The sequence below is a fragment of the Dermacentor albipictus genome, chromosome 8 (assembly GCF_038994185.2).
Source record: "Dermacentor albipictus isolate Rhodes 1998 colony chromosome 8, USDA_Dalb.pri_finalv2, whole genome shotgun sequence".
NCBI lineage: Eukaryota > Metazoa > Arthropoda > Arachnida > Ixodida > Ixodidae > Dermacentor > Dermacentor albipictus.
Window position 1 is genome coordinate 106,144,299 of NC_091828.1, and position 22,871 is coordinate 106,167,169.

Genomic DNA, 22,871 nt, shown 5'->3' on the forward strand with positions numbered 1-22,871 from the left:
TTCATTTATTTATTTATTTATTTATTTATTTATTTATTTTATATATACTGTAGCCCAATATAGGTCTATGGCAGGAGTTTGAACATTGTACATTGCTATACATTACACATTAAAACACACGTAAACACAAGATGGATGATCAAAATGAAGCGTTTTCCATGTTAACGAAGTGCTTACCAGTGGTAGCTATGAAATCTTTTAGTGACAGTGAACGAATGTTACCGGGTAGAGAATACCGAAGATCTATTGCACGCGGAAAATAACTTTACATGAATATGTTAGTACGGGCATAAATAGGTGTTATGTTCAACGCGTGGCAGCTACGGGTACAACTTGCCTTAGTAAATGTGATTTACTTACATTCAAAAAGACCAGAGGTGAAGTCAATATTTGCACATAAAAGTTTTAAGGCTTTCAATGTGATCACGCAAGAGTAATCAATCAATGTCCAAATAGTGTTGAGCTGGTGTTGGTGATAAAGTGCGGCTGTTACTTTGCCAAATTGAATGGATAGATTTTCGTTGAACGTTATTGAGCGAGCTTATTTCACATTGTTGGTACGGTAACCAAACGACAGATGCATAGACGAGAACGGGGCCAATTAGCGTTTCATATAATAGCAGTTTAGTATAGCGGGGGGTCTTAGCTAAAGTGCGGCGCCACTAACCTAGTTATGTTAGGGTTTTCCCGTTAACATGTTCAATATACTTAGAACATAAAAGATGTTTGGTTGGAATGACACCTAAGTATTTATTCTGAGACACCTTTTTGAGTTGGATGCCACCCAGAGAATAGTGGCCTCAGAAATCGGTCCATTCGCATTCGCGGGGATCTCCGCGGCCAACCGAAAATGCCATCGGATTTCTCATCACATCGCGCCAGGACGCGTCGCGATCACACACCCGCTAAGGTCCTTTATCTAGGGACCTTGAACCCCGCTAGTTGCTTGAATTCGCTCGAGCGAACGCGTTTCCCAATTCAGCTAAACCCTCGTCATTCGAACTTGTTCAGCGGTGCGAGCTTTTCGCGAACGCACATGCGCCTGGCACTCACCAGACACGCGAGCCGATGTTCCTCGCTTACTCTTGTCCTTGTAGATTCTTGTCTTTGTTCGTTAGAGAAATTCCGACGCCGTTGTTCTTGGTGACGTTCAGGATCCAAAACCAAGGCCCTGTAGATTACTTCGTCTTCGTCGACCTTAGCACGAGAATCAGTGAGCGTACCTCTTCTTTTCTCTTTCTGCGTCAATCTTGTTAAAAGGAATAAATCATCAGAGCACAGGTAAAAAAAGTGCGTGCAACTAGCTTAAAAAACGCGGCCGTGTCGTGGGTTCCATCACTGAGCTAAAACATATTTTTCCTGTAACTGCGATGATGGATTCTTGATGAAACCGCGTTGGTTTCCATTGGTATAGTCTTGCGCATTCTGATGATGACTACAGCGACGACGACGAGAATGCTGATAATTGCGATGATGATGGTGTTGGTGCTGGTAGTGTTGATGATAATAATGATGAAGAAGACTCCGTTTGCGGGAGCAGTAAAGAGGGAGAATAACTTTTGAGAGCTGGAAGCTAGCCATATGCGTGGCAGGCACCGGCGATTAACTAAGGTTCAATCTAAAGCCCATAAACATGAAAATAGGCTCAGTTCACAAAAAGAGATGTCAAGAAAAGCAGTAATAATGGGTAATTGAGAAATGAGACATACTCAATCCAAATTATTGAGTACACAATAAAAGAATAAAACGTAACAGGCCATTCTACGAACAAAGCCGAAGCATTAACAAGTTGAACTAAACTAAGTAGCGACAAGAGTAGAAGAAATGCTGTAAAAATAAAATAAGGAGACCCTAAAACGATGTTGATAATTATGGACAAAGGTACTGAGTGCTTAGGGTAAGTCCTTTTGATAAGTAAGGGACGCATTTAAGCAGTCCGCGTAAAGCGTGTAATTTATTAAAATTTTAAAACACGTGAGTGTCTACACAATATTTTCCGCCCTCTCCCAATTGACGTCATTTTGACGAACTATCCGATCGGCTACATAGGTGGCGTCGTCGGTTATTTTCACAACTTGATAAGGAACAAATATTATTCGTAATAGCTGAAATGTTGGTAACGCTTTTGTATAAAAATGTCACAGAAAGGAAACAAAAATTGGAGGACGCTTAAGCTTCGCCTTCAAGAGTGGAACACGATAGCGTTCCCGTCGACCCGCCAATGGGTGTAAGACAATGGGCTACAGGGCAGCCATCACTTACGAGGCGCCCCGCATCAGACGCGGTGAGCGTCGAGCCATATGGTCGAGCAACGCGGCGTTCGGCGCAGCAACGAAACGTGCGCCTCAGCAAGCGGAGCGAACCAAAGAACTCGGTATCCCGGAGGGGGAAATGATGCACGCCAGCCAAACGCCGTGATCGGCACGGGCAGAGAGATAGAGAGATAGTGATCTAAAGAAAGGAAGGACGCTTGATTCTACAGAGGGAGCGAGCCGCGACAGCTCCAATGCGCGCGTGGCGCGCCATCTGTCGGGGCAGCGCCCTACATGGAGAGGAGGGGGTCTTCTGTGTTTGCCGCAAGATGGCTCTCCGTGTGCGGAAAGCGCAGAAGAAATGCAGCGAAACGCACTTCGCTACTCGTGTAATTGCGACTTCTCTAAGTTACATGTTCATAATTACCGATATACACCACAGTATAACTTTCCACGGCTCGTTTCGAAGGCAACACCGCATTCACTAGAGGCGCGTTTGTACCTTTTGGAAGCATCGAAATCGTGGCTGAGTGGTAGCGTCTCCGTCTCACACTCCGGAGACCCTGGTTCGATTCCCACCCAGCCCATCTTGGAAGTTGCTTTTTATTTATGGAGTGCATGCCGTGATTTATCGCTCACGGTCAACGCCGCAAAACGCTGACGCCGACACCGACACCGACGCCGACACCGACACCGACGCCGACGACACCGGCTTTTCTGCGACACGAGCTCCTTAACGCTATCGCGTTAATACCACAATTTGTCACTGCACTCAAGCACTTTCGGAACACAGCAAGTGTCGTCTGTTTGTGCTGCAACGTTCTCCGTGTTGACGTGAATTGCACGGTCAATGTTGATCACTAAGTATGGACAGCTGGGCTAGTTAGTTATGATTAGCATTGTGAAACATAGTTCCAGCGCACATTTGAACAAGGACGAGGCGAGAAAGACAAGACAAACGCCGGACTTCAACTGAAGTTGAAGTCCGGCGTTTGTGTGGTCTTTCTCGCCTCGTCCTTGTTCATATGTGCGCTGGAACTATGTTTCACAATGCCAATGTTGATCACGAGCTTTCTTTTTGGACCACGTTTCTTTTCTTGACATGTTGTGGGCTACGAATCTAGCTACTGGCGACATGTCAAGCTGCGACATGGTGTCTCTCTGCGACACAACATGCGAGCAGAGTGGCCTCAGCGCGTTCGCCTCTCGTCAACCGATCGGCGCCAACATCTACGCGTTTGCGGTCGTCACTTCACGCCGGAGGATTACTACCACATAGAGACTATTATAGATTTCAGGCGAGTCCAGTTACGGCTAAACTCAAGCAGACTAGGCGTTTTACTTGATGAGTGCTGCATGGTGCAGGCACCTGGTGGCGAAAAGCTCAATCGCATAAACTCTGAGCGAATATTGCATTCATCAAGTGTACTGTACTTCGCTGCTGGTGCAAATTTTCGGCAGCGGCTCTATCGTGTTGCTGTAGAAATTGTAAACCAGCAGCAAAGCAAGATACCCTTGGTTACTGCAATATTAGCGTCGAGATGCTTGACTGTTTTGAGACAGGTGTTCGACACCAAGGACACCAATGCGACATCCAACATGTCTCCACATGGGACTACTCCATTGGGCCTCCGCTATCCAGCAACTTGGCTTTCAGATCGACGGCACAACTTTAACTCGCCGATTGGCGAACACTTATGTTCACACCTTTCTGTAGGCGTTCTTCTGGTACATGAACGTCCTTCCGATAACGAGGTTGGGCTCGTTAAGGATCGGTTCCACCGGGTCAAGTGGCGGCAGAGCATCGTGCCACTGTTCAGCAAGCTTCCGCCAGCTACCTCTAGCTCTTCGGCAGCAGGCCCCCAACGAGCTACGCCGACTCTAGAACGACGACGTCATCAAGCCACTTGTGGTGGTCTGCAAGAAGGCTCCGGCAGAAGCCGCACAAGAGGCCAACCAAAAGCAGGAACAGCCTAAGCTGCATGTGGATGAGCGGAGATGGGCCAAACTGACTCAAATGAAAGTAGGCGATGCGGTGAAAGCGGCTTCATTGGAGATGTTCATATATCAAAATCAATGTCACACATTTATGCTGATATTGATTTCACGAACTTTGGGAACCTTACCGCGGGTCCTCGGCCAAAGCGCTTAAACGAGTCCCCTGCCACAGCGCACTCCAAGAGAAGGTTGCCAGCTGTCGTCGGTCAGTGCGGCCGAGGCGGCCGCCATGGTTCCCGACGCTGTCAGGAGCTTTCGAGACGTGGACTCCTTCAGGCAAATGTCCGGCGTCGTCAACACGCCGCGTCGTCTTCCACTCTCGCGAGGATTCCCGCCCACAACTGGACAGCCTGAACGAGGATTGCTCGTTCCAGGTAACGCGATGCCCAATGCTCGAATACATGAAGGAAACCCTCGTACGAGGTCGTGATGGCGGCCAATGAGCCGTTCCGTCGTCCTTACATGTATTTCCGCAAAAGGGCGAAAGCGGCGACTGGAGCAGCGGCTTGGGCGACCAACGTGTCAAGCTTCCAGAAGGACACTGCGCGTGTCGAGCTTTCCTCTGGAGCACGTGCTGCGCATCTTTATTATGCGAAGCATACTAGCCGCACAACCACGCTCTTCCTTGCTGCGCCGCGCGCGGTCGCGTAGCTACCATATGACGCCACAACAGCTGCAAAAGCGGAGGCTCAACTCGTGCGCTCGCTTGCGGCCGCGCAGCTACATAGCCGGGTCTCAGCTTGTGCGCTCGCCTGCATGAGTTGTTTCTTCGTCTAGCCGAACCAAATATAGCCAAGCAACAGCAGTTCACCAGGCTAAACAGTGGTTCAACAACTAAAATAAAGGCTAGTATGCTTCGCATCCTGGGCTTAACCTTAGCTAAGCCACAGCCATTTTTTTATTGCGATTGCAATTACACGTACACTCCAGGCGCATTTCTGCCGTCAACGTCGCCGTCGGCGTCTGCGTCACCGTAGCCATCGGCGCGAGGTTCCGCATGAGTGACAGCGTGTGAGGCTGAGCCCGCGAACTCGTCTCAATCTCGCGTGCGCGAGCGAGGAATGCGGCCCGGACGCGTGCCCTCTCCTGTGGCAAGCGAGGCCATGGCAGACAGGTGAGGGTGGAGGGGCGTTCTTGGGCTGCCTTTCACGACACAGGACACTTCTACGCGCGCTCCTGACATTCGCCGAGGCTGTCGGCCTCGCCGACCGCCTTTGGCTCCATCACGTTTCCGCGGCGTGCTGCTGTTTCCGGTGCTCTTTCTCTCCCCCTACTTTCATTCCCTACCCCCTGTGCAGCGCGGTTGAGGTGTCCTCTGCTGAGAGACAGTTACTGCGCTGCACTTTACCCCAACCTTTCCTTCCCATCATCAAGAATCTCCTCTCTCTCTCTCTCTCTCTCCGGCGGCTGCCAGGGTGTGTTGATGCCCTCCTCGTCCGCCGCTCGGGACAGAGTGGAGACATTGAGGCGTCTACTACGGCGTTAGCCACGCGAATCGCGGACGCCGCAGTAGACGCCTTTGGCGGGCGCTCTAGGGACGCGTGGCCGGCGCTCGTGTGTCTTGAAAGCGGTCTGCGACGTGGCTGAAGTGCGCGCCCGCGCGGGCATCAACTTGAAAGCGATGTGCGATGATATTATGCGAAGCCTACTAGCCGCACAACCACGCTCTTCCTTGCTGCGCCGCGCGCGGCCGCGTAGCTACCGTATGACGTCATAGCAGCTGCAAAAGCGGAGGCTCAACTCGTGCGCTCGCTTGCGGCCGCGTAGCTACATAGCCGGGTCTCAGCTCGTGCGCTCGCCTGCGGTCGCACAGATGGTACTGCGGCCTACCTCCCGCTCCTCCCGCTATACCAGGTTACCAATACCGCTATACCAGCGGTATAGCGGCATTGGTAGCGGTAGATCGTATTTATTGGTTTGAAAATAAAGGAATCAGCAGAGTAACGCATGAGTTGTTTCTTCGTCTAGCCGAACCAAATATAGCCAAGCAACAGCAGTTCACCAGGCTAAACAGTGGTTCAACAACTAAAATAAAGGCTAGTATGCTTCGCATCCTGGGCTTAACCTTAGCTAAGCCACAGCCATTTTTTTGTCTATCGAAAGGAAAGGCGCTTGATTCTGCTACCCTTGAGGGAGCCCGGAGAAGCGGGTCTGCGATATTTGCAGAGGGCGTGTAGTGCCAGTATATAGCTTCGTATGCGTTGTTCTTTCGACGTTCGCGCTGAAGCTACAGGTGCACGGAGGTCAATTAACTCGCGGCTCCTGCCGTAATTCCTAACTCCAGCGTTATCACAGACAGTTTCCCTGCTCATCGAGCGAGATGTGTTCATGTTTATCTGTGCGCGCATGACACCGTGCTGGTTAATTTAGCTAAAAAATGTTGACGGGCTGGTTGGTTTGAAGTCATGATAGAATGGGCAACCGCGACTCAACAAGGACGTAAAAAAAAGCCAACACGCAAAGAAAGCGCTGTCTCTGTGCGTCTGTTTCTTTTAAGTCTTCCTTGAGTCACGGTTACATTCTATCATTGTTAATTTAGTTAGTAAGCGAACGTTTAGATTTTTATCTGGCCCTTAAATTTAAAGATATTTTTAATTATGGGGTTTTACGTGCCAAAACCACTTTCTGATTATGAGGCACGCCGTAGTGTGGGACTCCGGAAATTTTGACCACCTGGGGATCTTTCACATGCACCTAAATCTAAGTACGCGGGTGCTTCTGCATTTCGCCCCCACCGAAATGCGGCCGCCGTGGCCGGGATTCGATCCCGCGACTTCGTGCTCAGCAGCCCAACACCATAGCCACTGAGCAACCATGGCGGGTAATCCTTACTTTCTACAGCTATCTACTAATTTGCTATCGCAATCGGTGCTTCTCCTTTCGGGCGCAACTGCGAATTTTATGCGAAGCATACTAGCCGCACAACCACGCTCTTCCTTGCTGCGCCGCGCGCGGCCGCGTAGCTACCATATGACGTCATAACAGCTGAAAAACGCCTCCTCGGCACGCCAATGGGCGCGCGTCTCTCGCAGGGGCCAGTCCGGTTGTCTGGAACGCCTCCCCGCGCTCCCATTCGGAGGCTCAACTCATGCGCTCGCTTGCGGCCGCGTAGCTACCATATGACGTCATAACAGCTGCAAAAGCGGAGGCTCAACTCGTGCGCTCGCTTGCGGCCGCGTAGCTACATAGCCGGGTCTCAGCTCGTGCGCTCGCCTGCATGAGTTGTTTCTTCGTCTAGCCGAACCAAATATAGCGAAGCAACAGCAGTTCACCAGGCTAAACGGTGGTTCAACAACTAAAATAAAGGCTAGTATGCTTCGAATCCTGGGCTTAACCTTAGCTAAGCCACAGCCATTTTTGTCTCTTCTGTTTAAGCTGGCACCAAGGCGGCGGATGGGAACGCCGAAAACAGCGTGCCCGCGTTGCAGCAACGGTGGGTACAGGACTTTTACTGACCCGTGCACCTCGTGAGACGCTGTTGGCGTCTCACGTGGTGCACGGCAACTCTGCCATACTTCTACCACTCTGCAATAAACCAATGTGCCGATTCTGCGCGCGATTTTTGTTTCATCCCATGTGTGCAAGCAACTTATCGTGCTTTTTTTTTCTTCTGAAACCAATGTCGGTTACGGTTAGCTACCACTACGGAAAAGTTCTATAAATATGGACTGAAAAACTCGGAATCCATACTGGTATTACACAAATATTTCCGCATACGATTATGTTTCTTCGCATATATGCATGAGATATAGCGAAAACAGTTTCCAAAAAGTTTCTGCGTTTATTTTTTAAACAGTTCTCCCCCCTTGGTACTTGTAGTATTGCTTGGCGACGCTGTTAGACTCGAGCGGTAGACACCTATACTTTACCCCAGGTGACCCATGTTACGGACCTTCAATGGATGCTGCAGTATTTGGAGAGAGGTAAAAACTGACAGCCGCCTTCACTGCAACGTGAAGCCAAAGTGGAAACGAAAATTATTTCTTGCAGTTCCGTCCTCTTTTATCAAAACTCCTTCGTTTCGCACGTTTTCGCAGAATTGAGTTGTCGTATTCGCTGTCTCGAAGATTCGGGTTGGCCATGAATTCGGCCTCCCCTTGAAATCGGCCAGACTCGTGCTTTGCTGAGATGGTGGAGCGACCCACTCGGACAGACGTTGGTCGCCGGTTCTATTCTCTGACCAGGGCAAACTTCCCTGGTGAGAGAAAAGGCCGCGGGGCGTTTCAATATTTTGGAGTAGTTTTGCGTTAAAGTCCATGCAGTGGCATTTTTTTTTACCTTTGATGAACCTTCCACATCATTGCGGGTTTCTTCAGAATTGACTTGCCATTTGGCGGCATTCGATATCAAAAGGTTTCCCCATCTAAGTGTTGCTTAGTCCGCTTCGTTCAGACGCACTCGACCGGTATTGATTGATTGATTGATTGAAAACATCTTTATTTGCAGGATATTCGTAGAACTCGTGGGTGGGCCGCCTATTCCGGTAGCCCACTGGTTACTGCTGCTGCGCTGGCCCTCCCCACAAGCCAGTGCTGGCGGTCAGGATCATCGCTGAGCAGAATAGCCTCCCACTGCTCTTTTGAGGGATTTGGAATGGGGTCAACTATGGGATTAAACTGGCAAGCCCACACCACGTGGTAGAGGTTAGCTACCTCTCCACAGGGTGGGCATTGCGGCGAGTATAGTGCAGGGTACCACTGGTGTAACTTAGCTGGCGTTGGGTGTGTATTAGTTTGTAGCCTCCTAAGAGTGTTCTCTTGCAACTTATTGAGGGATTTATGTGGTGTTGGGTACTCCTTCCTGGCTGTTCTGTATGGTGCGAGTAAAACTGGCATTTGCAATCCGTTCTCGCCTTCTTCATAAGGCGATGCGTTGCCATGTTACAGCGAAGGCCACATAATTGGTGGAGGACGACTGACGAAAAAAAGTGTATGTACATTCCTTGTCCTAGCGTTGTAGTTTTGCAGAACGCTGATAGTGGCCACTGGAGCAACTTGGAAACGACAAACTGCAAGGCATCATGGTTGCTTTGGGAACCATTACGATGTCCAGACTAGAGCCAACGTTGGGCTGATACACGAACTGCGCACTGCTCGTCGGTCCAGCGCTCGTAACATTCTCGGCCGGTTTCCATGCCGTCGCTGAGGACCTCCTAGTTTATTAACGCGACAGCGTTAAGGAGCTCGTGTCGCAGAAAAGCCGGTGTCCTCGGCGTCGGCGGCGTTGGCCGTGAGCGATAAATCCCAGCAGGTACTTCATGAATAAAAACAACTTGCAAGATGGGCTGGGTGGGAATTGAACCAGGGTCTCCGGAGTGTGAGACGGAGACGCTACCACTGAGCGACGAGTTCGATGCTTCAAAGCGGTACAAAAGCGCCTCTAGTGAATGCGGTATTGCCTTAGAAACGAGCTGTTTCTAAGGCTCAGGCGTGCGTCGCTTGCTCAGGCGCACATTTCGTTGCCGCGCCGAACGCTGCGTTGCTCGACGCTGACCGCGTCCGATGCGGGGCGCGTAGTGGCTGCGCCGTAGCCCATTGTCTTACACCCTTTGGCGGGTCGACGGGAACGCTGTCACGTTCCACTCTTGAAGGCGAAGCTTAAGCGTCCTCCAATTTTTTATTCTGTTGTCTAATTCCTGAGATTCATGCCGGTTTCAATGCTGTTGTAGTGTGCCTTCTCAATTATTTTTTCCTACAGTACTGACCGTCATCTCCATGCAGATTCTCTTGTCATTCACGACGATTTCATATGGGCCCTGCTGGCAGTCACCGAATGGCTGCCAAGCGGGGACAGCCGCATTAGCGAGTACGACGTTCGATAGGTAAATGTAGTAATTGTAAACGCGCACTGAGATTTCTTCACTGTTGCAGAAAGTAGATTAGAAGGCATGTGCTCAGGAGCAAAATTCGTCATTATTTCTGCAGGTGCTGTCAAATGCGCGTCATGTTAATAAAGTATTCATCTGAAAACAACCCGGGCAGCCATATTCACTTTGAAGGTTGTGTGATGTGGCGTGTGGGAGCCAATCTATTCATCGTTGGCTCCGTTGAAAGTGTCCCGTATGTGCAATCGTGTACAATCTGTGGTCGTAAGAAGAATCAACATGCGAAAGGAGAATAGGCAGGGATTCTTTTTAAGGAAAGGCAGGTGTCCAACCGTGACGTAATTTGAACGAGGGCCACAAGGACAAAGGCGCTTACGTTGTCCGTCTTGTTTCAATTCTGGCATGTTTTCAAGCCTGCCCTTACGTGTTATGAATACACGTATGTTACAGTTACTAATCGTACGACAGTTCAGCATAACTGTATGCCATCAGAGCGCCCTAATACCTCAGCCGCTTTTTCATGGCTCCAAGGCCTAACCGTTAATAGAAGAACAGTTAACCAAAGGGAGCACCCAGGCTGGATATTTATTCTTGATGTCACGGACCAATAGACCTTTGGTAGTGAAAGCTACCCCCGTATGCAGAAATGCAACTTAAGTCGAAGCACATGCTTGGCTTGATTTAGATGACGCCTGGCGTTAACGTGCCCCAAGACGCTCACTGCGTTTCCTTCGGCGCGTTCCCGATAGGCGGCACTCGGATCAAGTCAAGCATGGGCTTCAACTTAAGTTGCATTTCTGCATACGGGGGTAAATCTATGAACCGACGCGACTATTCTGTATACATGCTATCATAGGTACGATATTTTTTCAGACTTCGAGATACATTTTATAACGATTACCATCGAAGAAATGTCCAGCCTGTCCAGACACACAGTCCATCGCCCGAAGAAAATCTTCCGAGGTCCTCGGCAATGGCCCTGACCCGCTGGACGGCCCACTCCTGGTCTTCGGGTGCCCCGCTGAGGAGCGCGGCTTGCCATCCCTCAGCGAGGCGCCCCGCTTCAGAGGGCCCTGCTGTTGTCTTCCCCCTTCCTCTTGGTGCTTCTTCCTCATGGGTTGGCATTTCCAAAGCACATGGGCCATATCGACCCGTTCGTGGTCGCACCACGGGTTGCTGGGCAAGGGGCGCAGCGCGGGCCACAGGCGGTGCAAGTGGCAGGGGTTGGTGAAAGTGCCCGTCTGCAACCATGTCAGGTCGACCACCTGGGATCTGTCCAGCCACCCGTGGGACTGTGGATATTTCCTACGTTCCTTCCTTTGGTGACCAAGCACCTCTCGGTACGTGGCCGGAAACTGCTCGACATCGTGATCGGCGTCCCCGCAGTCGCCAGCTCCGTCCGCCGCGATTTGAGTTGTGTTGGTAACGACAGCGGCGGCGCCGGACGGGGTGGCCACCGCCATCGCCGTCACTCCTCCGCTGGGGACCCCCGCAACAACGGCAGCGGCTGCCCTCTGGGTGACCGCGTCGCGGCGTGTGGGCTGCCTCGCGACTACGAGGGCGCGCTCGTTGTGGTTGGGCGTGGTGTCGGTGGGTCTTCGGGCGTTAGCATTGTTGTTGTTGTTGTCGCGGCTGTTGTTATTGTTAGTGCCAAGCTGCCCGACGTGTGCGCAGAACCATTTGAGGGACTTGTTTGCAATCGTACCGGACCCGAAGTCCCCGGCCCTGGCGCTGAGCATGCGCGCCGCATCCGCACACACCCAACCTTTGGTGTAGTACGAATCGCTGATTTGGAGTCGCTAATGATCAGGCTATCCTCCACACCTCCGTGGAGTGCCGCGAGAGCTATGGCCATCTCCTCCGCTGCTTCGGCCGACGGCAGCCTCGTTGATGCCGTCGCTCGGATTCTTCCCTTCCTATCTACGACTGCCATGTTGTTGTTGTCGTCGTTGTCGTTGTTGTTGTTGTCGTCGTTGTTGTCGTCGTTGTTGTCGTTGTCGTCGTTGTCGTCGTTGTTGTCGTCGTTGTCGTTGTCGTCGTTGTCGTCGTTGTCGTCGTTGTCGTTGTCGTCGTTGTCGTCGTCGTTGTCATCGTCGTCGTCGTTGTCGTTGTTGTCGTTGTCGTCGTTGTCGTTGTCGTTGTCGTCGTTGTCGTTGTCGTTGTCGTCGTTGTCGTTGTCGTCGTTGTCGTTGTCGTCGTCGTCGTCGTTGTCGTCGTCGTCGTTGTCGTCGTTGTTGTCGTTGTCGTCGTTGTTGTCGTTGTCGTCGTTGTTGTCGTTGTCGTCGTTGTCGTCATTGTCGTTGTCGTCGTTGTCGTTGTCGTCGTTGTCGTTGTTGTTGTTGTTGTTGTTGTGATGCTGATGGTAACTCCAGTTCGTCTCGCACATTCTGTTGTAGCGGGGGTGATGGTCTTCGTCCCTCGTCGCCAACACGCTCACCGGCGGGCCGTGGGTAGCTGGCTGCATCGACGAAGAGGACGCCTTCTCGTCTTCCGTGCTCCTCAAGGATTGGTACCACCCTGCGTTTACTTGTTTGCACGCCATGCACCGGGCGCATATTCTTCGACATGTTTTCCGTCGGTATGGTGTCCGTGACTACCAGTAGGAGTGTTTCCTTCAGTCCCCGCGCCTCGTGATATCGAATCCCGAGCAGGTCTAGGATTCGTCTTCCCGCTCTGGTGCTCAACAGCATCTCCAGCTGCGCGATGCTCTGCCCCTCGGCGATCTCCTCGAGCGTGTGGTGTACGGCCATCTCGAGAAGCCTGTGAGTTAGCCTGTACCGGGGTACTCCGAGGGCGGTCTTGAACGCCCTGCGGATCGCAACGTTAAGCTTGCCGGTTTCGCTCCTGTTCCAGTCGGCGAACGCCGCGACGTACGCTATGCGCCTCAGCGCGTACGCCTGTATTAGGCTCGTAACGTTGTCTTCCTTCATTCCTTTTCTCTTGTTCGCGACCCACCGCACGAGGTGTGTGGCGGCGGCCACTTTCTTCTTCAGTCGGGAAACCAGTTCGCGGTCAGCACCATTCTCATCCAGCCACAGGACGAGCACTGGCAACTTCAACACCGTCGGTATTCGGGTCCCCTCCCTCGTCGTGACGCGGACGCCCAAACGACGGCCGTATAGCACGCCCTACGGGAGGGTTCCTTTCTTGCACGGTCTGTGCAGCAGGATCTCCGACTTGTCGAGTGAGAAGACGAGTCCCGTGTCTTCGAGGGGCCGCTCTACCTACCGGACGGCCCGCTGCAGCCGGCCTTGCATTTGGCCGACGCGCGTGTTATCCGTGGTCCACCGCGTCACATCATCTGCGTAGATCGTGTGATTGGTGTCTTCTACCGCGTCCAGACGCTCCGGCAGGCCGAACATGACGCGGTTGAGAAGCATGGGGGAGAGTACGGAGCCCTGTGGCGTTCCCGCACGACCCGTTCGAACCATTCGCGGCGGGGCCCCATCGATCTTGACCGTCGGCTCGCGCACATTCAGGAAGCTGCTGAAATATCGGTGGAACCTCGCACCGAGACCGAGTCGGCTGATCTTGTCGAGTAGGGTCATGTGCTTCCCCGTGTCGAAGGCGCTCTTGAGGTCTAGACCAGGCAGGGCGCGCACAATCGTGTTCGGAGCATTCACGACCTGTTCGTTGGGTCTGCAGTAAGGCGTCCTGAGTAGAAAATTCCTTGCGGGAACCTATGATGTGGGTGCCGAAGGCGTCCTGCTTCTCGAGGAGCGTGGTCACCCTGTTGAGGCAGGCATTCCATCGAGCATGCTCCATCGGTATCCTCGTCGCCAGGAGGGAGTCGGGGGCTGCCCTCGTGCTGCCAGAGACGGGCCTGCTCTCTACAGAGTGTCCATTTCTTCACAATGTCGGACCAGGTGACCTTGCACGGCCCTGTCTGTATCTCGCCGTGTGTGGGTCGCCCGCCGTCTGGCAGGGGGTGGTTTCGGCAACGGTTGCGGCTTCCACTCCGACTCCGGCTTCGACTTCTGCGCTTACGTCTCTTACAACTTCGGCTACGTCTTCTTATCGGCGAGAGGGATCCGGATATCGAACGACTTTGGTCTTTTCCCTCCGCCATACTGTACCCCGATGGTGATGGGGTTCGCTGAGGGGTCGTCGTTCCTCCTTCCAATGTGCGTTCCCACACTTTTTCTGACCATGAGCCTAGGTGTAGGCATTCCGGAGATTGTGCTATGGCGCAATGCGGTTAATTTTCAACTATATTGTTGCAAATTACGCCCTTAGCGCTACCTTACGTACTTTGTGACCAATTCTCGTTCTTATGGCCCCAGCCGAAGCCGCCCTCCGGATACCAATGGCTCGAGTGCACGAAGCCTACTCCGTCCAAGCAAACTCTTTCCATTTCCCTAAATTGTGCCGTATGGCGGCTTTGCCTCAGCATGGATACGTCTACGGCAGTGCACCCTTTACAGGAGTATAGTGCAATACGGTTTATTTTCGACTATATATTGGCGGTAATTACGCCCCTATCGTAATATTTACATATTGTGGGACTAATTTTCGCTTTTGGTGGTTTAGCTAGGGCAGCTTCCCGAACACTATTCCGTCGCGCGATACCTGCTTAGTCCCAGCGGTATCCCCCATTTCACGAAAGTGAAATGGGGGAGTCTTCTTTATGAATGGCGGTGCCCTATTTTCATCTGCGCAACGCACTGTGGTAGATTTTCGACTATGTTAACGCTAATTATTTATTTATTTATTTATTTATTTATACAATACTGCAGGCCCAAATGAGGGCCCAAGCAGGAGGGGCAGAATACATAAATATTTGCATATGCACGTGCTTATATATACATACAGACATGAAAAGAAAATACAAAAGCAATGCAACATATGTAAATATTATAAGAAAACAAAAAATGAAAGCGACGACTAATAATATTAAGAGAAGGCACACTGAAGGAAGGCAACTTGACAAACATTAGAACTGTATCACACGCATATGTGAGCACTGGCAACCACTATCGAGACAGGGGAAAAAAAAAAGTACCAGAAGTTGAACGAGCGCTCATTGCAAAATACTGTATAGAATAAGGATGATGTGGAAAGTATTATACAATATTCACGTTTAAAAAAAAGAAGAAAACAGTAACAAGGTTTGCCCATATGGCAATACCCCCAGTATCAAAGACACAAGCGGTCAATAGAATCTGTGTTTATCAATTGTGATAATGGCAGGCTGTTCCAATCTGTTACAGTGCGAGGGAAGAATGAAAACTTGAAAAGGTTAGTTCGGGTGTTATAAGGCGTCAAAGAATCAGCGTGACGATGCCGTGTTCGGCGCGCTGTAAGTGGTTGAACATAAGCCTGCGGCTGGAGGGACAAACAGTTGTTTTTAAGCAAGAAAAGAAATTTCAGTCGTTGTATTTTCCTGCGTAGTTGTAGCGTTTGGATATTATGTTGAATCATTAGGCTAGTAGGAGAGTCACTCAGTCTATATTTAGAAAAAATAAACCTGACAGCTTTACGTTGGACCATCTCTAAAGTGTTAATGTTAATTTTCTTATAGGGATCCCACACAATGCATGCATATTCCAGTTTCGGTCGGATGAGTGAAGTGTAAGCCAGTAATCTAGTACTAGAGGGAGCGTGCTTTAGTTTGTGCCTGAGAAGACAAAGTTTCCTGAAAGACGAGCTACATACGTTAGAAATGTGCCTATTCCAGCTGAGGTCACTGGTTATTGTGATTCCAAGATAGTTATATTCGCTGACCTTGGTTAGTGGTTCCGTGCCGAGGTTATAGACAAACGACATTTTATTAATTTTTTTTGTTATGGACATATAAACAGTTTTTTCTCTGTTCAATTCCATACCCCACCGACTGCACCAGGAAAGAATGTTTTGAAGGTCAGAGTTAAGCATTAATTGATCATCGTGGCAAGTAACCTCGTTAAACAACACACAATCGTCAGCAAACAGTCTAACTTGAACGGGATGAGAAATTTCGTTAGTGATGTCGTTTATGTAAATTAGAAATAGTAAAGGTCCTAGCACGCTACCTTGAGGTACTCCAGAGGTTACTGAAAGTTCGTTAGAAGAGTAATTATCAATTGAAACGAACTGCTTGCGATTAGATAGATAAGCCGCCACCCAGTTAATAATATAGGCTGGAAGATCTATTGACTGTAATTTTTCTATAAGTTTATTGTGAGGTACAAGGTCAAACGCTTTCTTAAAGTCTAAAAATATTACGTCAATTTGGCTTGACTTGTCAAGAGCACTTGCGAAGTTGTGAATAATTGTGGTTAATTGTGTCACAGTAGAAAAACCCTTCCGGAAACCATGCTGATGAGGAGACAGTACGTTGTTGTCATTTAGGAATTTGGTTATTTCATTAGCTATAATATGCTCGATTAACTTGCAACATGATGAAGTTAATGAGATAGGACGATAACTAGTTACTAGGGTTCTGTCACCTTTTTTCGGTATGGGAACGACACGTGCAGTAAGCCAGTCTGTAGGAAGATTAGCCGTAGATAACGAGGAACGGAAGATAACAACAAGAAAAGGGGCTAACGCTTCAGCATATCTGCGCAGAAAAGCGTTCGGTATGTTGTCTGGTCCTGGAGATGATTTAGCTTTGAGGTTCAGCAGCATCGACACTACACCCGGTTGCGATACAATATCAGAGGTCGAGTTGCATGACATGCGGTTAACGTTTACACCACCATCAAAATTGGAAAAAACACTCTGAAAATAATTATTGAAGTGCTCCGCGATGCGTTGTTTTTCGACAACGACATGGCCCTCGTGAACAATTTGATTAATTGGCTTGGTTTTTGAGCTTAGAAAAGCCCAAAATTTTTGGGGTGCCGTTTGAATGAAATTTGGCAATGTATGGTGAAAATACCAGCGCTTAGCTAGCCGCACTTCTTGGTTTAGCTTATTTTGGATTTCATGAATTGAAGCACGTGAGGCACATCGTCGTCTTAAGCGCTTAACTTTTCTTTTAAGGTGCAAGATCTTTCTCGTTATCCAGGGAGTAGTCTTGGAAGTTTTTTTAGTTCTATTAGGAATAAAGTTGCTAAGGCAGTGGGCGATAATTTCTTTAAATTTATCCCAAAGCACAGTAGTATTGTTACTGTGAAAGTTATCAAAGCATTGCTCAAGATAATCCAAGACACTTTCGTCTCTGGCACGAGAAAAATCTTTAACAGTGGTTGTTTTACATTTTTAATGTTAAGCACTCCCAAAGAACAAGAAAAATATACCAGATTATGGTCAGAAATTCCAGGCTCCACCGAAACAAAAAAGTTTTCTAATGAACGACTTACAAAAACGAGGTCAAGTATGGTTCCTGACGTACCATAGGTGCGCGTTGGCTGTCTCACAACCTGGTGAAGATTGTGAGACAGAATGATGTCATGTAAGTAATCTAAGTGTGAATTAATCCCGGTGCAGAGAAACCCATTCTCCCAATCAATATCTGGTAGGTTAAAGTCGCCTATAAGTAGCACTTTATCGCTTGTGAATGAAACCATGTGTTCAAAAAGATTACGAAAAAATTCTGGGCGCGAGTCAGGTGCTCGATAAACTGCAAATAGCAAAAATGATTTATCCCAGCAAGTAAGCTTCATTGTAACAGATTCCAGGTTATCAGCCTGACATAACAGAGTACCGGATATAGTTTCTTTTATCAAAACTGCAACCCCGCCCCCTCTAGTACACCTGTCACGGCGATAAGCTTGATAAGATGGAGGAAACACAACAGCATCCTCAATATTGTCATGCAACCATGTTTCTGTTATCACAACTACATGTGGATTGTAACCCATGATAGTTGCCTCAAGGCTTTCCGATTTATTAACGACACTGCGGGCGTTGATGTTTAAAATTCTCAGTTCTTTAACACCAGGGGAAGTATCAGCGGAGGCAAGTCAATCATTTTTCGAAGTATTTACATGGCCGTCAGTTTTCATCCTCAAGTTCTTACTGTCATCCCAAGTGAAAAGCTCATTGTTAATACGCATCTTATCATTAATTAAGCGAACTTTCTTGCCTTGTTCTCTTTCACTTTTAGCACTATCCCACAAGAGTTTACGTTTCCTTAGTGTGCTGTGCGAGTAATCGTTTTGAATAGATATTCGACTACCCTTTAGTTTGTACGCACTTTTTAAGACAAGCTGTTTTTCGGTAAAATCCTGGAAATAAATGATGACTGGTCTCTTGTTACCTTTGTTACCAAGACGATGAATTCGGCCGACAGATTTGCAAGGAACAGCAAGCTTTGCAGAAAACACCTCGTCAAGAACTTTATTTTTAAGAATAGGTTCAGTTTCGCCGGTATCCTCCGGAATGCCAAAGACTACGAGATTGGATCTCCTGCTCCTATCCTCTAGATCAGTCAACTTCGCCTCCAGTGACCTTACTGTACGTTCAATGTCATCTACACGCGAGGCTCGTTTCTCTAATTCAACGAATCTGGCTCCCCAGTCAGCTATAACGTTTTCCACCTTATTCTGTTGCTCCCTGAGTGCAGTCACGTCAGCTGCCAACTTGCTCTGACCAGACAGCAACTCTTTCAGCATGGATTCGATAGAGGCCCCACTACCGTGAGTGGGGCCGGGATTTAACTCAATATCGCCGCACATCAGCAGCAAGCATACGCAGTACCTACTACACCTATACACCTATACCTATACACCCGTACCGTTACTTTTACCTACTCTGCGGCTAACTCTCGCTTTTCGTCTTATTGAGACCTACATATTAATACTTATTGCGACTTGCTGCAGTCCCCGGTATGTGAGAAAGGACTTTCTTTTCTTTTTTTTTCAAAAGGGGTTACCAGATGCCCACAAAGTGGTTAGAAGATCCAAGATACTCCCAATCCGTGCAAATTCAGCTTGGAACAACTTGTCTTCAAAATTTCTGCATAGATATTATTGCGCGTTGAGTATCTTAAACCCACCTCTGTGTGCCCAGACACTCTACTGTAAACCCGAATACTCTGTCCTCAGCCGTATACGGATATAACACGTATCAAAAGCCAAAATGAAACCGTATCAGATCGGGCAGCGTCTTCTACTTCTAAGTGCCGCGAGATCGAGCCAAACAGCCGCCTGGCAGACACTTGCTACACCACGATAATGTGCATCGGTGTGGATGCTACGTCGCGTTGGCTGCTACTCGTTACTTGTTTGAATTTGTGCTTTGGGCGTGCATATTCTTTAAAGTCTATCTTGCGTGGATGTATCGCAGTCGTAAATGGTATAAATTTTTTTTATGAAGTGGAGACTCATTTTTTTTGCGCTGTAGCCTTTGCGCTGCAACAAAATTAGTCACTGCACATTTGGAGCGCACGATGTATCTCGCCGCACTCTCCGTTGACCACAATCAATTAACTTTTATTGCCGAGATGGTGATTTTTACACTTCACAAGAAATACTTGGCTTCGTTATAAATAAACGAAATGGTGCTAGAATACCTGAACGCAGTGTTTAACGGATTCCTCGCACCAACGTTTTTATTCCACAATGTTTCTTATACTGCGAAACACGAACGACGTGGCATGAGAACTCACAGCAGTAGGAAAGAAAATCCTTGGCGCTGATGTGCTGTTGCAGCAGAGAATTGACCTGACACGTGTGACTGCACGATCGTCATTTGCTGGTGACGCGACAATCCTTGATTGTTTCACAGGGTGCATTTTTGTTATGTGAATATTCCCCAACGGAGTAATATTTTGGTTCGCAAGTGCCCTTTACCGCTTTGCCACTACAAAAGGGAGTCGTAAATAAAGTATTATGAGAGCACCGTGCGTAATATTTCAGTCGCTAAACACACGACACTTTAAAACTGAGTTGCTTGAGTCTAATATCACGAACTCTATAGCGCGGTGTTGTTAGAGTAACTGAAGATAACGGGAATTCTTCGACAAATAAACAAAATAATGGAGTAAGGCTGCCGGTTGAAGGTATTGGAAACTACTCGCATCATTCTCGTTAATTATTCAAGAGCAACCTTGTTGCTCAAGTATAGTGCTTTTAATGCTATCGCGACAAAAAAAAAATTGTGAAGCCACGTGGTGACCATTCCAGAGCGCCTTCAATCCCAAAATTGCGCGTCTGATAAATTGTTATATTGCTGTACAAGGCAGTTGTGTATGCGTACAAGTGGTGAGGTAGATTCACAAGAACTTGAATACTCAACACCACTGTACAGGAATAAAGACACTCTTATAACCAGTGCGAGACTAGCAGAAATTTGACTTGCGTAACCTAACGGCAGCGCCAGCAGCATGGGCAAAATGCAAGCCAAATTGAACAAAAATTACCATAGATGTACCAGAACAAACTGCGTTTTACGCTCCGTTCGTGTATGGTAGGTATTTTTCGTTTATTTCGTGCAAAATTGTGGACTTGGAGTGTAATATAGTATACCTTGTCTGCAGCCAGTGCGTTTCGAAACCAATAAATTAGCTCAAATCACCCACAGCGACGAGCCACAGTGTGCATTTCCATACTTGCAGCCCACCGTCCATCCAGACTAACGCTGCGATAGTGCTGACATCTATACCCCAATATGACGGCCACTTCAGCGAGTAGCGCGGCGTAGTTACCTCAAGAACGGTCACGTGGCTCACCACAATAAGCTCACTGGCTCAACTGTACGCATGGTTCGCTTACTTCTACACTGCGCACATTGTCGGCGTGCACTGATACAGCCAGATCGTCGCCGATGGTGTGAAGTCATCAAAGACAGCGTTTGTGCTCAGCAATACTAGAACAAGGTGTAAAGCAGGAGCCAACGTTTCGGCAAGTGGACTTGCCTTTCCCATGGCGAGACACCGCAACCAACAAGCGTTTCAACGGGAGCTTTAGAGTCTGTAGGCAACAGCACTTGGTTATTTTTCACTGCGTTGGCTCAGTGTATATTTTTCTCGCTTTGTGTTGTTCTTCTATTTATATATTTATGCCATCTGCCTTTTGCACGAGCACCATTTTCTGCCGCTTTCTTTTTATCTCTTACAAAGAGACGGCTGTTCACCGACCTCCAGCGGAGCAGATACTCCCCCCCCCCCCTCCTTCAACCGTCGTCTAACCCCCTTCTACGAAAACAAGGAACCTGCAGTGACCTGTCAACCGGCTGACACACGGCGCTACTTCACATTCCTCCGACGACGTGGAACAGCATACCCTTCTTTCAATTCTACACCCTCGCCGCTAACACACACTCGGTCTTTGCCTCGCCCACCAGCCTTACCTCCCCGCCCCTTTAGAAGACATCTAACCATATTAACGCGACAGCGTTAAGGAGCTCGTGTCGCAGAAAAGCCGGTGTCGTCGGCGTCGGTGTCGGCGGCGTTGGCCGTGAGCGATAAATCCCAGCAGGCTTGCAAGATGGGCTGGGCGGCTTGCTAAAAACAACTTGCAAGATGGGCTGGGTGGGAATCGAACCAGGGTCTCCGGAGTGTGAGACGGAGACTCTACCGCTCAGCCACGAGTTCCATGCTTCAAATCGGTACAAAAGCGCCTCTAGTGAATGCGGTGTTGCCTTAGAAACGAGCTGTTTCTAAGGCTCCGGCGTGCGTCGCTTGCTCAGGCGCACATTTCGTTGCCGCACCGAACGCTGCGTTGCTCAACGCTCCCCGCGTCCGATGCGGGGCGCGTAGTCGCTGCGCCGTAGCCCATTGTCTTACACCTCTTGGCGGGTCGACGGGAACGCTGTCGCGTTCCACTCTTGAAGGCGAAGCTTAAGCGTCCTCCAATTTTTTCACTTTGTCGGGGAAAGCGCATGTCTTACTTGATGAAAAGAGCGCTACGAAGACGCGGACTAAAAGAAAAACATGTACGACGGACAAGGTATGTCGCCAAGCGCATGTCGCCTGCAAAGTCCACCCGTTGAAACATTGGCTCCTGCTTTTACCTTGTTCTGGTTTTGCTCATTGCATTGGATTCCCCGTGTTTTCCCTGCTTGTTCTCAGGTGATTCATCGAGTTCAGGCACAACGGTGTACCGGTTGCGTTTCGGAGTTAGTTTGTAGAGTATGTCCACTAAGTCCTGTTGCTTCTGCTGCGCCATTGGAGACTCGCGAAATTCCCTTCGTCAAAGTGCACACTGGAAAAATAAATATGGAAAGAAGGCGGAATCTGTTCGGCGGTGCTCGGGCATAATTAAGGGTATCGCCAATTTATGCAATGGCAATCTCTCTCTATAGCTAAGGTCACTTGTATAGCCTCTCCACTTGCCTTGTTTCGTCTCCAGGATTCTCTGAGGTCCCTTGTTAAAGGGAAGCTGAAACACTTTTCGAAAAAAATGAGTTCTCTGCGGCATTCTACAGTTTTGAGTCCCCTGAACACGAATATCAGGTTCAAAAAGGGCGGAAACAAACGCAGGCGGCTGCTTTTTCAAGAAAACGCGCACCAGCGCCTCAGGGCATCGTGCGAATGCCGCTGTTGCCCGTGATTGGTCGGGGCCGCTGTGACGTCGTTGGCGGTAGTCGCCGGTCGGCGCCGCCGCATGTCTCCGTTTCAGAGCGTAGCACCATTCCTTTCTTTCTGGTAGCACGCGGTTCTGCTTTTCTAGCTTCATAGCTGAGTTGTAAGATGGAACGTTCTCGCTGTCTCCGACAGCTTGTATTTTCCCCGTACATGTTTGAACCCACAGCCGATACGGAAAACGATGGCGGCAACGGCGGCAACGACGATGTTGAGCGTGCCAACAGCGAGAGCGATGTGTGCACCTTCTCGCTCGCTGGAAATCTTAGCTTCAAACTCTTCATTATATGCCTGTGTCACACTGGATGCTTCAAAATCTTCGATTGGTGATGGTAGTGGAAAAGGT

At 49.1% G+C, this 22,871-nt stretch overlaps 1 protein-coding gene across 2 annotated transcripts in view; it reads right to left on the minus strand.

Moving 5' to 3' along the window:
* The window catches only part of LOC139048931 (uncharacterized), a 35,391-nt gene that overhangs the window by 5,408 nt on the left and 7,112 nt on the right, over positions 1-22,871 (minus strand). Inside the window, exon 1 of one of the 2 annotated variants that reach the window (XM_070523911.1) lies at positions 1,054-1,243. The exons of the other annotated variant lie outside the window; for it this stretch is intronic. The gene's annotated coding sequence lies outside the window, so the exon portion shown is untranslated. Of the gene's footprint in view, positions 1-1,053; positions 1,244-22,871 lie in introns of those variants that run through there. 2 annotated transcript variants of the gene reach the window in all.